General features: G+C 44.4%; 1 pseudogene; it reads right to left on the bottom strand.

The window, feature by feature from the left end:
* The window catches only part of LOC143388797 (teneurin-4-like), a 79,535-nt pseudogene extending 65,579 nt beyond the window's left edge, over positions 1-13,956 (bottom strand).
* Between the last annotated feature and the right edge of the window lie 525 nt (positions 13,957-14,481).

Below are 14,481 nucleotides of genomic sequence, written 5' to 3'. Positions count from 1 at the left end.
GGGCAATTGGTGGGAATGAATGTGCTGGTTTCTGTCAGCATCCTAAGGATCAGGACACTGGAGACCAGCCCTCGATGACAAGACAAGTCTGAGGAAAAGATGCTCATATTACTGTGCTCAAAAAAAGAGAGAAGGCTTTTTTTCTGGCCAAGGGAAGAACCACTGATGAGGCCCATGGGCATTCACAAAGAAAGATCTCAAACTTTGTCCTTGCCTTATTAGGTACCCACATCTCTACCTTCCTAGAGTGATAAACTTTTCTCTGTTTGATGAGAAAAGCAATTAACACCAGGCTTGTAAGCAGCTGGTCTCACTAGTGTCAGCTTGTCCTTTCTGAAGGCAAGAACAACTACCCACAATGCATCAGGCACCCCACCCCCACCCCACTTCTCTCCCCACAATCTGGTTAAAGCTAATTCAGTCAGTGGTTTCCTTCCGAGGCCCTTGGTCTAAATGCAATTACATGACAAACAAGTTAAGCAGGCGAAACTCAGCAAAGACTTTTAGTCCTGCTCTGAAGGTCTCCCAATATATTTATGTAAAATTATCTCTCTACTAATGGGAAAGATTTATTCCATCAATTGTATTCAGCTGGTACTGAGAGAGGCTTTCTTTAATGGAGGACAATTGAATTTCTTATTGCAGGAACTTTGTCCTTCCAGAGAATTACTAACAGATCTTATCCCCTGATGTTGGCTACTAGCCAACCTTCTCCTGACATACGTATCTTCAGATTCTGCCTAGACAATAATCAGCCCTCTGGGGATGGTTTCCTTTTGGGAGCTACCCTGGCTGCTGCCCCTTATGTACATGCAGACCAGCATCTTCTGATTTATCTCTCTTTGGGGATTTTCCAATAATTGGAAATCATTAAATCAGCACCATTTTGCTATCATGTAGCCTCAAATTCTGCAAGCCAGAGTAGATGAAATTTTAGCTTAGGCTCCTGTGAATTGCTTTTGGATTCTGGAGAAAATTAAGTCAACTCTATGTACCCCTGTAGACCACAGAGGCATTATGTCAAAACAGACATTTGGCTCAGGAATCAAGTCCTAGAGAAAAACATTTCCATCCCCCTCTATTTGACCATGATTTTCAGTTGTCAAGAAACCCAAGTTTAACAGAAAGCCTTTCCTGGGACAAAGAAGCTGAAGGTGGGGAAGGTAGTTCTGTAGAGGCCTCTGAAATGTGTCTTGTACCATTTGCTTTTGTCTAGGGAGGTTTGAAGAGATGTGGAGTTTTCCTATGCTTCATGCATTTATTTATTTGATGCTACCAGTGGTATACTGGTAAGTCTGTTTAACAGTAGACTTGGGAGGAAAAAAAAAGAAAGGAAGGAAGGAAGGAAAACAGACAAAAAAGGAAGGAAGGAAGGAAAAATACAGAAAGGAAGAAAGAAAAACAGTGTGACTTGCAGCATTTGCCCATTGCTGTGGTGTAAATACTCCCATCATGGCTGATTTCAGGCTACCAACAGATGCCACTGAATACAGAGCTGGAGGGAGATGCACAGAAGGCCACTATACAGTATTCCCACCATAGAGATACAAATAAATAGTCCCAAATAACCTCAAAAGCAAAGATAATTATAAAATACATTGAAATATTTAGGAAGTGGCAAAATTTGAGTATTTATAAGCTTTTAGTGTGATTTAATTTTATATGATTTAATTATTAATAGTGACTGGTATAGCAGCCAGTCTAAAGACTTCCTAAGCACTTACTAATCAGTTCTTGTGAGCTGGTAAGAGCTGGCACACTACCAGAGCATTGACCCCACACTTAGGATTAGGTATTTGCTTAGTGTTGAGGATGTGGCTAAGATATAGCTGCTGTTTTATTTGTGAGTGTCCATAATAGAAGATCACCTTGTTGAGAAACCACTGAGGTGAGGAGCTAATCGATGTCTCCAAGTCACCTTCCCAGATAGCTCACATGATCCTCTTACCTCTAGTCCCACATTTGACCTGTTTTATTATCTTTTGGCCACTGTCTTGGCATAACAGTTTGGGGTGCTATTTTCTACTCACCCTTAGAGTCTCTTCTATACCGTTATTACCTCAGTAGGTTGTTATCAAATCTTCCTGGCACAACTAATCACCCTCTCTTCTGGACTTCTCTATACTTATTAAGTATTTCTCCATTCTGTGAGCATCTAGGATTATATCATTCACCTTCACAAAGTTGTCTCATGTGCTTACATGTGAAGTAGATGAGGACTGGGACCTCATCTCCAGTGCGTAGGGTAAGCATGGGATATTGTTTCCTTTTCACTGATAATGATCAAGAAACTGAAACTCAGAAATCTTGCTCAAGGTCACCCAGAGCGAAACTCAATTGTCTGAGCTGCCACTCAAAACTTGGACTTCTTACATCCAAGTCCTTACTGTTAGTACTGTGTCTAGATCTGCAGTTGTTAAAATTCACTTAAAAAACAGAAAACAAAACAAAAAAAGCAGGCACCTATCATGAGATGAGTCAGGTGCCATGTTAGGTGCTAGAGTTATAGAAGTGCATGAATCACAGTCCCCAGTTACTGGTAAAAAGCTCACAAAAGCTTATTTGAAATGCCCTAGTGTAGTTGTCTCCAGCGTCAGGGAGTCAACACATGGGTTTGGCATATGTCAGGCAGCTGGGATACAAAACAAGCAATTAGGCTAGGTGAACTCTGCCAGGAGGGAGTGTTCATGCCAGGCCAGGGGGGTGTCAAACAACCTGGCATTAGTCCAGCTACGCTCAGAGCCTGACTGAGGTACCCTTGCTGATGGCAAGGAGGGAGAAGATACGCTTGACTGCTTCCTGAGGACAGTAGCCAGGTTTTGTTGGAGATAAGGCCATCACAAAATGGAATCAAGCAAATAAAAAGCCAACTGCCACTGTCACTCAGGAAGAAGACACAGAAGAACACTTCCAAGTTCTGGCCTTGGTATGACCTTGGAGAGTCATCAGAACTCTCTGAATGCCCATTCTCTCATCTGTCAAGAGCACTGAAGTTTTCCCCAACCTGGTATAAAACAAAATCCAATGCCTTCTGGGCTTGGATTTAGAATTAAGAATTTATGATCATTTTAATCTGGTGCTACCTGATCCAGCTCAAGTAGCTCTACTACAAGTAGCTTCAGAATTTTGGTAGAGTTCAATACAATGCTTATAACTCTTTCTGAATTGTTCTCTGTATCTGGATCTTTCTACTTGTTCACTTGAAGACTGCCTGCCCAGCCCTCAGGACCCAGCTGGAGCATTCGTTAAACAGCACACACTTCTGCCCCTTTCTAGGCTACCTTTGCACAAACTGAGTGCTCTCATATAATCAGGACAATCTTTTCTCCCCAGAAGACCCTTGAAGATGGGACCAACCACATCTCCCTCACTGCGCTATTCCTGGCATTGGGCATGATGCTCATTTCTCAGTGGCAAAGGAAAACCTCTGTATCAGGTGTTAGCCTTAGAGGTTTAAATGTGGGATATAGTGTAAGCTCTTAATAGATTATTTACTGAATAAAGAAAGATGTGATGTGTTTCTGTTACTTAAGGTGAAGGTGATGTCAGAGGACTTGAGCTACTTGACCTTGTCAGGGATAGGGTTAAGGGTGTAAGGGCTGGGTCTTTCTGTGTGGTCAGCCCAAACTGCCTCCCAGGGCTAGGAACCCCACCCAGAAGGCTCACTTGGCTTCAGCTAACATGTTTTATATGACAAACTTTCAAAAAAGGTCAGAAGTCAAGTTAAATTCATGATTCAAGGTATATATTGAATTCTTGTATATATTGTACAATAAGATAAAGAAGAATAAGAGGAGAAAAATTGCAGATTTCATTTTTTGTTGTTGTCATTAAATGAAGGCAGCTAATTAAGCCAAGTCTCATTATCCCCAATGTGGGGGCACCTACAGAAAATTAAATTGAGCAGTGAATATATCATTTATAGTAACTTTTGAAATAAATTTTGTTTTTAGAGCTCTATTCTTTCGATAAAAGTAACAGGTGAAGGACTTATAAATTCTAGATTCCCAACCTATTTTTTGGGGGTGTATGTGTGGGGGGTGTACCAGGGATTGAATTCAGGAGCACTCGACCACTGAGCCATATTTTGTATTTTTTTTAGAGACAGGGTCTTACTGAGTTGCTTAGTGCCTCGCCATTGCTGAGGCTGGCTTTGAACTTGTGATCCTCCTGTCTCAGCTTCCCTAGCAGCTGGGATTACAGGTCTGCATCACCATGTCAGGCCCCAACCTATTTTTTTTAATTTAATTTATTTTTTTTAAATAAATGATGGCAGAATGCATTACAATTCTCATTACACATATAGAGCACAATTTTTCATATCTTTATATATAAAGTATGCTCACACCAATTCGTGTCTTTATACATGTACTTTTTTTGCATTTAATGCTCCTATCTCATTGAAATATCTGTAGAATTAAAAACTTGGAACTTAATGAGTTAAGCTGGTATTCAGGAGACTAGAAAAATTACTTGAAGTTGAGGTGGCAAATAATAATGGTGATCTTCCTCTGCTTGAAAACATTTGCTACTCCATGCTGTTATTGGTTATGTAAATCACTCCTTTGCATGATATACTTTAAATGGATTTATATGCCTGACTTGTACAAACCCTTAAAATGTTTTCTGTAAACTCCTGCTGATTAAATGGGATTCTTCAAGCTTCCACCACAATTTATCCAAAGTCTTGTAGATTGTTACCTTAGTCCAGATGGGAAGTCCCACTTGACAGCCTGTCAAATTACCAACACTGGGGTGGGGGTGACTCCACTCTCCACTCTGCAGCTTCTAAGAGATCTTCTGACTGGCCTCACAGTTCTCCATGTAATGCTCCAACTCAGTTTCCTGTCCAGCAGCACCTATTTCTGTTTTGTTTTCACTGTATTCTTAGCAGAGGATCCATAAATATTTGTTAAATAACAACAAAAATAATTAGATCCAGTTCCTAGCTTTGAAAAATTCAATATCCTAGAATATACTTTGATTGCCAAGAAATCCTTTCATACTGAACCTGAAGCTAGTAAGAATAAAAATGGTGCTAACAAGTCCTTCCAATATGATGGTAACCAAGACACCCCACAGTTAGGACAGGGGATCAGACTCTGCCCACATGCCCAACTCTTGATTTTCCACTGGAATTGGCTCAGGTTAGACTCCACCAGAAGTTTCCAGGTGACTTGTTGGATACATGGAATACACATTAGAGGGATGCTTACAAAAAAGCTTAGCCCCTCAGACCATTGTGTGTATGTTTCAGAAGAGGAAAGAGGAAATCCAGAGATTCCTTCAGATTGATAGGAGGAGTACAACTTTTAAGCAGAGTGGTCTTCAGTGTGACTGAGTCCAGACTCCTCATTTACAATTGAGGAAGTGATCTCTGATCTCTGCAGGGGGTGGGGGTGGGGTGGGGTCAGTACTTCTTTTCATCACCTGTTGAAGCTGGAGCACCCCCAACTCTGCCTTGGAACCCTGACACCACCTAGGGTCACACGATGACAAGATAGCCTAGCAACTTCTAGTGTGCTTAGGGACCATAGGCTATGCCTCCTGGAGAGCCCAGAAGCCATTGCTCTGTGGCTTCCTAGCTTAATGTGGCTACTGAGATCCTGCAGGCATTGAGGGAATGTGAGTTTCCAGGCTGTAGCTCCAGCCACCCAAGCCTGGGGACAACAAGGTGCTGACTGCTGATGCTTTGAGTCTTCTCCCACAGAAAATCTTTAGGAATAATTTCTTTTGGGGGGCAAAGGTGTATATAAGAATTGAGTCCTTAGCTGTTCACAGCACATGTTTCAATGTTTCCAGAGAAGTGAGCCCCTGGTTGTGGCAAGCCTGCAGAGTTAGACCAGGGTGCACTCACATGGCCCCAACATGGTGGGAGGAAGAAGCAGAGGGCATGGGAGGCAAGCAGAGAGGAATCTCTGGCTTCTGCCACAATGCTACACAGAGGTCATATCTCTCCATGTCACAGAACCCCACTATGGGACTCACTCAACTCACTCTTGATGCCTCTGGGAGGCCAGGGAGGCAGGGGAGTTGTAGGCCCTGACCCTACACCTTCCACTGAGGACATTATTAATGTGAAGCATAGCTCTCCAAATATTTTAACTTATTACTTAAAGTTCATCAGTGTCTGATGGAAATACACTGATTTACAAACACCAGAACTACAGTTTGAGAAATAAAAACTCTCATTTAGGACTCCAGGGTCTTCAGGACTCAGACTAGTTACTAACTTGCTGGGCCAAGGCTCTCTCTAGCCTTCACCTTTCTCTAGACTTTCTTCCACGCAGGACTGATGATCTCAGGGGCCCATTCCCATGGGGCTAGGACATTTGTGTCAATTACCTAACTATGCTTATGCTGCCACTGAAGATTCCCACTTCCTCTCAGTTCTCCTGGTGCCACTAAAACCTACATAAATATGAATGCTGTTGCTGATGCTAATACAAACACTATTGCTATTAGTAATAATGGCCGCTGAGACTTACTGAAAACTTACTGCCCTGATACCTAAATGTTTTTTATATCTCATTTAATCTTTACAACATCTCCTTGATGAATGGATTAGGATACTCATATGATAAAGGAGAAGATCAAGATACAGAGAGATTAAAAGATGTGTTCAAGGCCACACAGCTAGCAAATAGTGAGGCTGGGCTTGAAGCTTAGACTATTGACTCTGAGCTAATTCTCCTCAGCCCGAAGCCTGACTGTATGTTATGTTGTACTGTTAGGACCACCTGGGGAATGTAGGGTGCAGTAGAACCACACTGTATAGATTGTGGAATGAGGATACTGAGCTGGGAGCATGCAGATGCAACAGAGAACAGACACTCAGCATGCGGGCTCTAGTGTCAGTGGAGCAAGGCTTCTCATGCTAGCTCTGCCACTTGCAAGCCATTCTGACCTTGGCCAGGTGATGGAACTTCTCTGTGCCTCAGTATTTATTGCTCTAAAACAAGGGTGAAAAATACCATCCCAGTATCCTATGGCCTGGGGAAGACTTAAGACATATCACTACTTACGAAATTTACAAAGCATTTCAAAAATGCCAGACGCGTAGCACATTCATGGTCAATGTCAGGTGTTATTACTGAGTGGATGCTATGTACCAGCCATTGTATTTCTGGATACCGTATTTTATTTAATCTTCAGAACAACTCGGTAGGGTGGAAATTAGTCACTCCACATTATAGAGGAGGAAACTCAGCCTCCCTTGCCCATGGACTTGATCCAGGTCCTCTCTCTCTAAACCCCAGGTTGTTTCTGTGTCACCACAGCATGCTCTGCTAATGCTTCCTGTGATGGACAGGGGGAAATGCCTAAGTTACAAAACAAACAGGGATTGTAATTCGTTTTTGAAATCAATAAAGGTCTGATCAAGTGACAGAGGAGGAGTTGTGAGCTGCTCATCATGATGATGTGGCAAGTCACTGCCTGAATCCTCAACTGAGTTCATCTGGCTGCTTTATCATCATGGACATTCATTTCAATGTGGGGAGGGATTTTTAAAAAACCAACATGAATAATATATAACGGCTGACATTTTGGAGGAAGCATGATCTCTACCTCCTTCCATCTTCCATCAGGTGATTTATCATTGCCTTTCTTTTCTCTTCTTCTTTTTCTTTTTTTTACACTGATGGGGCGGCCTGTCAGCTCAGCTTGTTCTGAAAATGCAGGAGTGTAATTCAATAATAAACTCACCTAGAGGCCAGCTGTCAGGAAGTTGGTGTTTATTTGAAGTCCATTAGATGATCTCTACTGCTTGGTCTCTCCCAGAGCTTTCAGAAGGCTAAGGCCTGGGGCAGGGGGGATGGGGGTTTGGGATGGGGAAGCAAATGCCCTTTGTAGCTGCTGTGCCACTGGCACTGGTGTATGGGTTGCCTCTGCAGTGGGCCAATAAAAAATGAGATCATTGATGTGATTATTTCTTCCTCCTTTTCATGATTTTTTTTTTCCTCTTGCAAACTCTTGCTTTCAAAGTTCCCAGGAACTTTGTGCCTTTAAAAAGGCCATGAAAGAAGTTCTGAAGGCTTCCATGGCATCAAGGTTATTTAACTTCTGTTTAGAGTTGATTTCGAATCCTAAGATGAAATGCTAGCCCTGTTTGTGGACAGGTGAGGAGGATCAGATCTTTCTGAGTTCCTGCCTCTAAATGGCCCTAGCCTTCTATTCCCATATGTTCCTCTTTCTCCCATGTGTTCCCTTTGCTTACAATGACCATAAGCCCCAAACCCCTAAGCCCGTCTTGATCTCAAATGTTAGAACATATCTCCTGACTTTTGTTTTATAAAATAATATCACCATAATTATCCACCTGTTCCATTAAAATTCTCTCATTCTCTGATTATCCTGGAAAGTCATGTTGTTGCACATGCTGGTTCCTTAATTTGTAATGAAATTGTAAATCCTGGTGTGGCTAAAATCCAGTAAGCAATGCAGTTTATCCCATAACACACACACACACACACACACACACACACACACACCCCACTACCACCACCACCACCACCACCACCTCCACCAAAATATTCGATGAAATATATATTTTTACAGAATTGCATTTTCCATTCCATTTTCCATATTTTCCATTCGTTCTACCCCATTCCATTTAAACTTACTTTAAAAAAAAAAAGTAGTTTCAACCCACTAAGTTGAATTCATGATGCACTAATGGGTTGTTGTGACCTGTATTTTAATAAATAATGTTTTAATGGCCAACCTTCTCACTGAAATCTTTGTCTCAGGTCCAAGCCATAGGCTGCCTGAAATCTTCATTCCTTCATTAATTTTCAACAACCAACATCTGCTATTGTCTGCCCTGGGCTGCCCTGTATTGTGTGCTGAGAAACAAAACCACATTGGAGGCAGCGCCCATGTGTGGGCTCAAGGAGAGGCATTTGCAGTTGGAGACATGGCTCCACTTTTGAGCTCTGAGCACTTTGTCCCTCCTTCTCTTCAGGCTCCCAGCAGAGTCTGACTGGCTCCTTGATCCACTCTATCATTCCTTGCGGCTCACTCTGCACCAACCCCTCCATTGGCACTGAGCATCCAGTGACAAAAGAGGAACAGACCCATGAAGGGCCCCCAAAGAAATGGGGTGATACGCAGGTCTTATTTCTCCATTCCTGGGGCAAAGTTTTGGTGGTTCTGTCCCTCTACAAGCCTACCTAGTCTCTCCTCATAGGATCTGATCCCCTCTACAGGACACCATCTCTTCCTCCTTCCTTTCTCTGATGTTCCCTTCACCCCTTGAGTCTTTTCCCTTTGGGATTAATATCAGCTGAGTCTCCTCGATCCCTGTGCATACCCACCTGCTTGCCTGAGTGAGCTGGTATCCTTGAAGGAGCCCAGTGAGGCTTGCTGACATCTCATTTTTTTTCTTAGACCAATATGTCCTCAAACATTCTCTGAACCTATATTCAAATAACTTGGGGTGGTTCTTCTGTCATCCCTCTTCCTATGATCTGCTAACTTGTCCAGCATGGGCAATCTGTAGCTATTCACTAAGGTGATGTCTGCCCCATGACTAACAGAGTTGCTCTACCTTGAGAGCAGATCCCAAACCCCACAGTCTGTGTCTCTTACCTGTCTTTTTTGTTTGAAAAATCCATTTGGAGATCCTCTTTCTACTTTCTGACCTCAGGGGCCTCTCCCCTTAGTCTTTTTATTCCCCCTTCATTTATTTAGTTTTTTTTTAAAAAATGTGGTGCTGGGGATCAAACCCAGTGCCTCACACATGCTAGGCTAGCGCTCTACCACTGAGCCACCATCTACTATCCTCTCTTCTTAGTGTTAATAGTAGGCACCTTTCATTGCATTCTGCCCATGACTGCAGGGGAGACAGGTGTTTCATCCGGCAAATGCCCAGGCACCCAGGCCAGGAGAGAAAAATAGTATTCAAGCTACTTCATCTGGTGACAGTGATACCCATGCCTGATATGTCCCTTTCTACCTTGGATCAGCTGAGGTCATTGCACCTCTGCCACTTTATATGGCAACAAGGAACAGCAGGGTCAGAATGTCAGAGCTGTTGTATTCATGATACCTGTCCTGAGTGTGTGCTCTGAGCCAGGCCTCATGCTGGGCTCTAGGGACACAGATGCACTAGAATGGGTCTCTGATGGAGGCTGTCCTCACTGAAAGTCTACCTGGCAGTACTTCTGTCTTGTTCTGAGTCAGCCTCTGGTCTCCTCCATGAAGGCCAGCTGGATCAGAGCACCCTGTGCTTGACTGGGGCCCTCACATCCCAAGAGATGCTACCCATCCCTCCCCAAGACCGTCCCTGTTCCCTCACCTCTGGCACCAGTGGAGGTACTGAACATGGGACTCCTGCCACCTCATGTAATTCCTGGTATCATGTGTCTCTTTGGAGAACCTCCTGCCCAGCCTCTGAGGACATCCTGGACTCTGAGAGCTGGCCCTCTGGCATCTACCACTGAAGGGTAGTCCAGTCAGTTCTAAAGCCTGGGCTTGAATTCCTTACCCTAGAGACTCCCTGAACCTGACCCATGGTTGGGAATCTACAGAGTGAAGGACTCCACCTCTAAGGCTCATCTTTCCTGACGGTCTCAGGAGTGCTGTTGGGTATCCAGTATCATCCTGCATCTTGGAGCCCGTTAAATGGAATCCCAGACATTATTGCATAGCATATGGGGTGTAGGAGGATATAGGGTTTTGTCCCTCAGATACAGGCCTTGTTATTGTCACACACAGGCACTGAGTCAGGTCTGCCTGTCCATCAGAAATTCCACTCTCAGGAGAAGTGCCTCCGGATTCCTCTCTAACAAGGGCCCTGCTGACAGCTGACTGGGAAGAATGTGGCCTTTTTTTCTTCCTCAAATAATGATTCAATGATCTAAACCTGGCCCTTCTCTGGATGACTGTTGGACTCTACTGAAGGGCAGGTTAGTATCAAGTCTTTTTTCCAATTAAGAAAGTGGAATTGGAAACTCATTTTAATATCACCATCATCAGTAGCAGCAGCAGTACCACCATCATCATCTTGTAATTAGCAAATATTTCTGTGTGGCAGGTACTAGGTTGAGCCTTTATGTAATTTTTCTCCCATTTAATGCTCATAGCAACACTGTGATATAGAATTTATCACTCCAATCTTACAGTTGAAGAAACCAGAGCTCTGGGAAGTTAAGGAATTTTCCTAAGGTCACACAGAAGATGGAAATCCTTTCGAACCAGATTTGTCTGATTCCAAGCTTGTGCTATATTCACTGTGACATGCTGCCACTATTAAAACCACTGCGAAATACTCAGTCCTGGTTTAGGTGCTTTATTTTAGTTAATAAAGATGCACTAGAAGGGGTCTCTGATGTAACTTTTATGTAAGTAGTCACTATTATTGCAACTCATAGCTAGAGGCCACTGTACAAGAGTTATATCATTTCCTCAAGGTCACACAGCTAGGGGAGGTAAATCCAGGGCTGAAATGCTGGGCTGTTCCTGTTAGACCCCACTCCCCTACCTCAGAGGAAAAACATCAATGACTTGAACTTGCTAACCGACTTGACTTTACCCCAACTGTGCTTCTGTACTTCTGGCACAGATCAAGGACACCAAATAGATGGCCTAACAAGAAGGGCATCTGGTGCTTCATGTTTCTAGGTTATTAGTCACCTCGGTTGGTTTTACATAGAGTCTGTTTGAGGATCCTAAGTGACAGACAGCTGTCTCTCCTGAATCTACATCCTCTGGTGAGAAGCAGAGACATAATGATTTAGACAAATGTTAGGTAAAAGGAATTTTTACAGTAACATTCTGGAAGCTTCTATTATCTATTCATTTGTAGAGCAAATATCATATTCTGGGCCTTGCCTGAAGTATTACAGGTTTGGAGAGATGAATGGTCCCTGCTTTCAGAGTGTCTGTAATTTAACTGAAGGTGACAGCTACATAAACAATGATCTGGAGCTGACTTCTGCTTTTGCTACTCATCCGCAGTGTGATTTTCTGGCCAAGATAAATGAATAATTTCTCTTCACTCTTTCTGCCCCTGGATCCACCACTTGATTGGCCCTGTGAATGTGAAAGGTCACCCCCTCCTCAGGTCCTCCATATGCGTGGGCCAGGTGGAAGGGTGTGCACTGTAAATACACCTTTAAAGGTGTGACATGTGTGTTGGCCCCCCCTTGCTAGGCTCAAAGGACTCTCCTGCTCACTTTTCCCAAGTGCCATGCTCCTTGCAAGGACGAGTTGGGGTAGTGGAAAGGGGTAGGCTCTTGGGGCTGACAGACCTACTAGCCTGCATCCTGGCTCCATCATGTACAGGAGTGAGGCCTTCTCCTTGGTGTCTCCAGTTACCTGGGAAGATAGGAGCCACCTCACAGGGGGCTCTCATGGCTCCTTCTTCAGTCTCTGCCACCCCAGCTCTTACACGTGCTCCTGGAGCAAGCATTCATTCATGTGCTCTTACATTCAACCACTGCCTGTTGTTGATGGTTTCCCAAAGCAAGAACTTTAGGTCCTAACCTCTGCAAGAGCTCCAGAATTATTTAAAATGACAGATATTTCTTCTTGTGTCCTACTGTCCCTCTTTGTCCTTCCCCTGCTTAAAGTGGAGGTTGTCACTCACTCCCACCCTGCTCCTGCTCTCAGGTCCTTGTCCTGGTGGAGAGATCATCATCTATCTAGGCCTCCATGAGGAGGCCCCTCTCTTCAGCACCCTTCACACCCAAGCAGTGACCAAGCTCTGCTGATGTCCCCGTTCCCACCCTTGTCAATTTCCATTGTCCCCCAAGAACAGCGACCCTCTGGCACAGAAATCATGAACATAGAAGCACACAGTCTAATTGCTAAATTAACTGTGCTGACTTGCAGAGAAAGCTCTGCATCTATGAGGCTTCCCTACATTGGAAGACTTTCAAAAGAATTTATTATAAATTTCCCCTCTTGGATACTTCATCCTGGTTCACTGTCCTGACCTGGGGAGCAGAGGATGTTTTTTGCTACTCCTGTTTACTGTCATGCCTCAGGGTCTTAGCATGAGCTCTTTCTTCTCCCTGGAACCCCCTCCCTCCCTTTCCTTGTTAACTATATCACAACTTTAAGACTTGGATCTTAAGTCTTGGTCTTCCGCCTACCTCAACGTACCTCCTCCTCTCTGCACCAGAGTAACCTAGGCACATATTTTTGGCCAAGTATACTGTAACTGTTCCCCCATATTTTTAATCCCTCAGTGGACTGTGAGTGACCAATAGGCAGAGACTGTTCTACTCATCTCTGTGATCCCAGCATGCAACCTGGCACAGAATACATCTCAGTAAGAAACTGTCCAACAGATGACACAACCGGAAAACGGAAAGAACACGTGGGCATGTGGCCCTGGGGCAGAGCAGATGCACCCCTCCCTCAGCCTAACAAAGTTTTCTGGAAGCTAGCTCGGAGGGTGAGCAGTGTCAAAACCCTTCAGCTCATCTGGAGACCACAGGATCAGGAAGAGCTGACTGCAAAGTGGGTATTGATCCAAGCTTCCCCTTGGACCTTTGATTTTTCACTCTTTCCATCTATCACCCAGCAGGAGCAACACAACTTTGCTCATAAAAATTCTGTGGATACTGAGGTTGCTGTTCTGCCTCCTCTGACATTCCATCAGGAACCTTTGAGGCCCACCCTTCTGGCTTCCTCCCACCCAAAAGTAGCCCTGGAGGTGATTTGGTTCTCCCTCAGAGAGTTTCCACTGGAGCTGGGCCCATGGACTCACCCTCCATCAAAGGGGTTCTCCCAGGGGATGACGTGTGTGCTGTCCCTGCCCACGAGGAACTTGATGCGGTCATAGAAGGAGTGTAGGTTCTGCTGGGACACAGGGGCCTGTGTCTCCTGGATGATGTCCAGAGGGTCGGGGGAGCCCAGGCACAGCGGGTTGACATGACAGAGGGGCTGGAGGCAGCATTCAGGGTCCACGCAGTCCACCAAGCCATCTGCAGGGTGACAGAGCATGTGGTTTATAGTGCTGTGTTCAGTTAGCCCTGTTTGCCTACAATGCCTGCATCCATTTCTTCCCTATGTTCTACTCACTAACTTTAAGTGCTGATATAAGCCAAAGCCTTTACTGGCACTAAGGAGATCCAGGTACTTCAAGTCTGGCTCCACCAATCTAATAGGAGAGACAGACAGGTAAGTGTACTGTCTTTTCTTTTTTTCTTCTTCTAAAGAGACAGCAGGAACAGTATTATGAAGGTCCAGAGGTGAGAAAATACATGAACACCTGAGTTGCCCAAGACATGGCCCCCGGGTTGCAGGAGCAGACTGGGCTGGGCCTGGTAGGCCAGGTTAGGGAGTGTGCACTTCATCCTCAGGACAACGGGGGACACCTAATGGGTTAAAATGTGAGGTTAAAGCGGGATGTGCACTGTTGAAGCAGAAGGGAAGTTGGAGTTCAAGGAGGAGGAGCGGCACTGAGGCTGCATAGGTGAAAAATGACAGCCTAGGCCAGCGCAGTGACAGGGGTAGCTGGAGAAGTGG

The sequence above is a fragment of the Callospermophilus lateralis genome, unplaced genomic scaffold (assembly GCF_048772815.1).
Source record: "Callospermophilus lateralis isolate mCalLat2 unplaced genomic scaffold, mCalLat2.hap1 Scaffold_182, whole genome shotgun sequence".
NCBI classification, from domain to species: domain Eukaryota; kingdom Metazoa; phylum Chordata; class Mammalia; order Rodentia; family Sciuridae; genus Callospermophilus; species Callospermophilus lateralis.
This window is presented reverse-complemented; position numbering and strand designations above follow the sequence as displayed.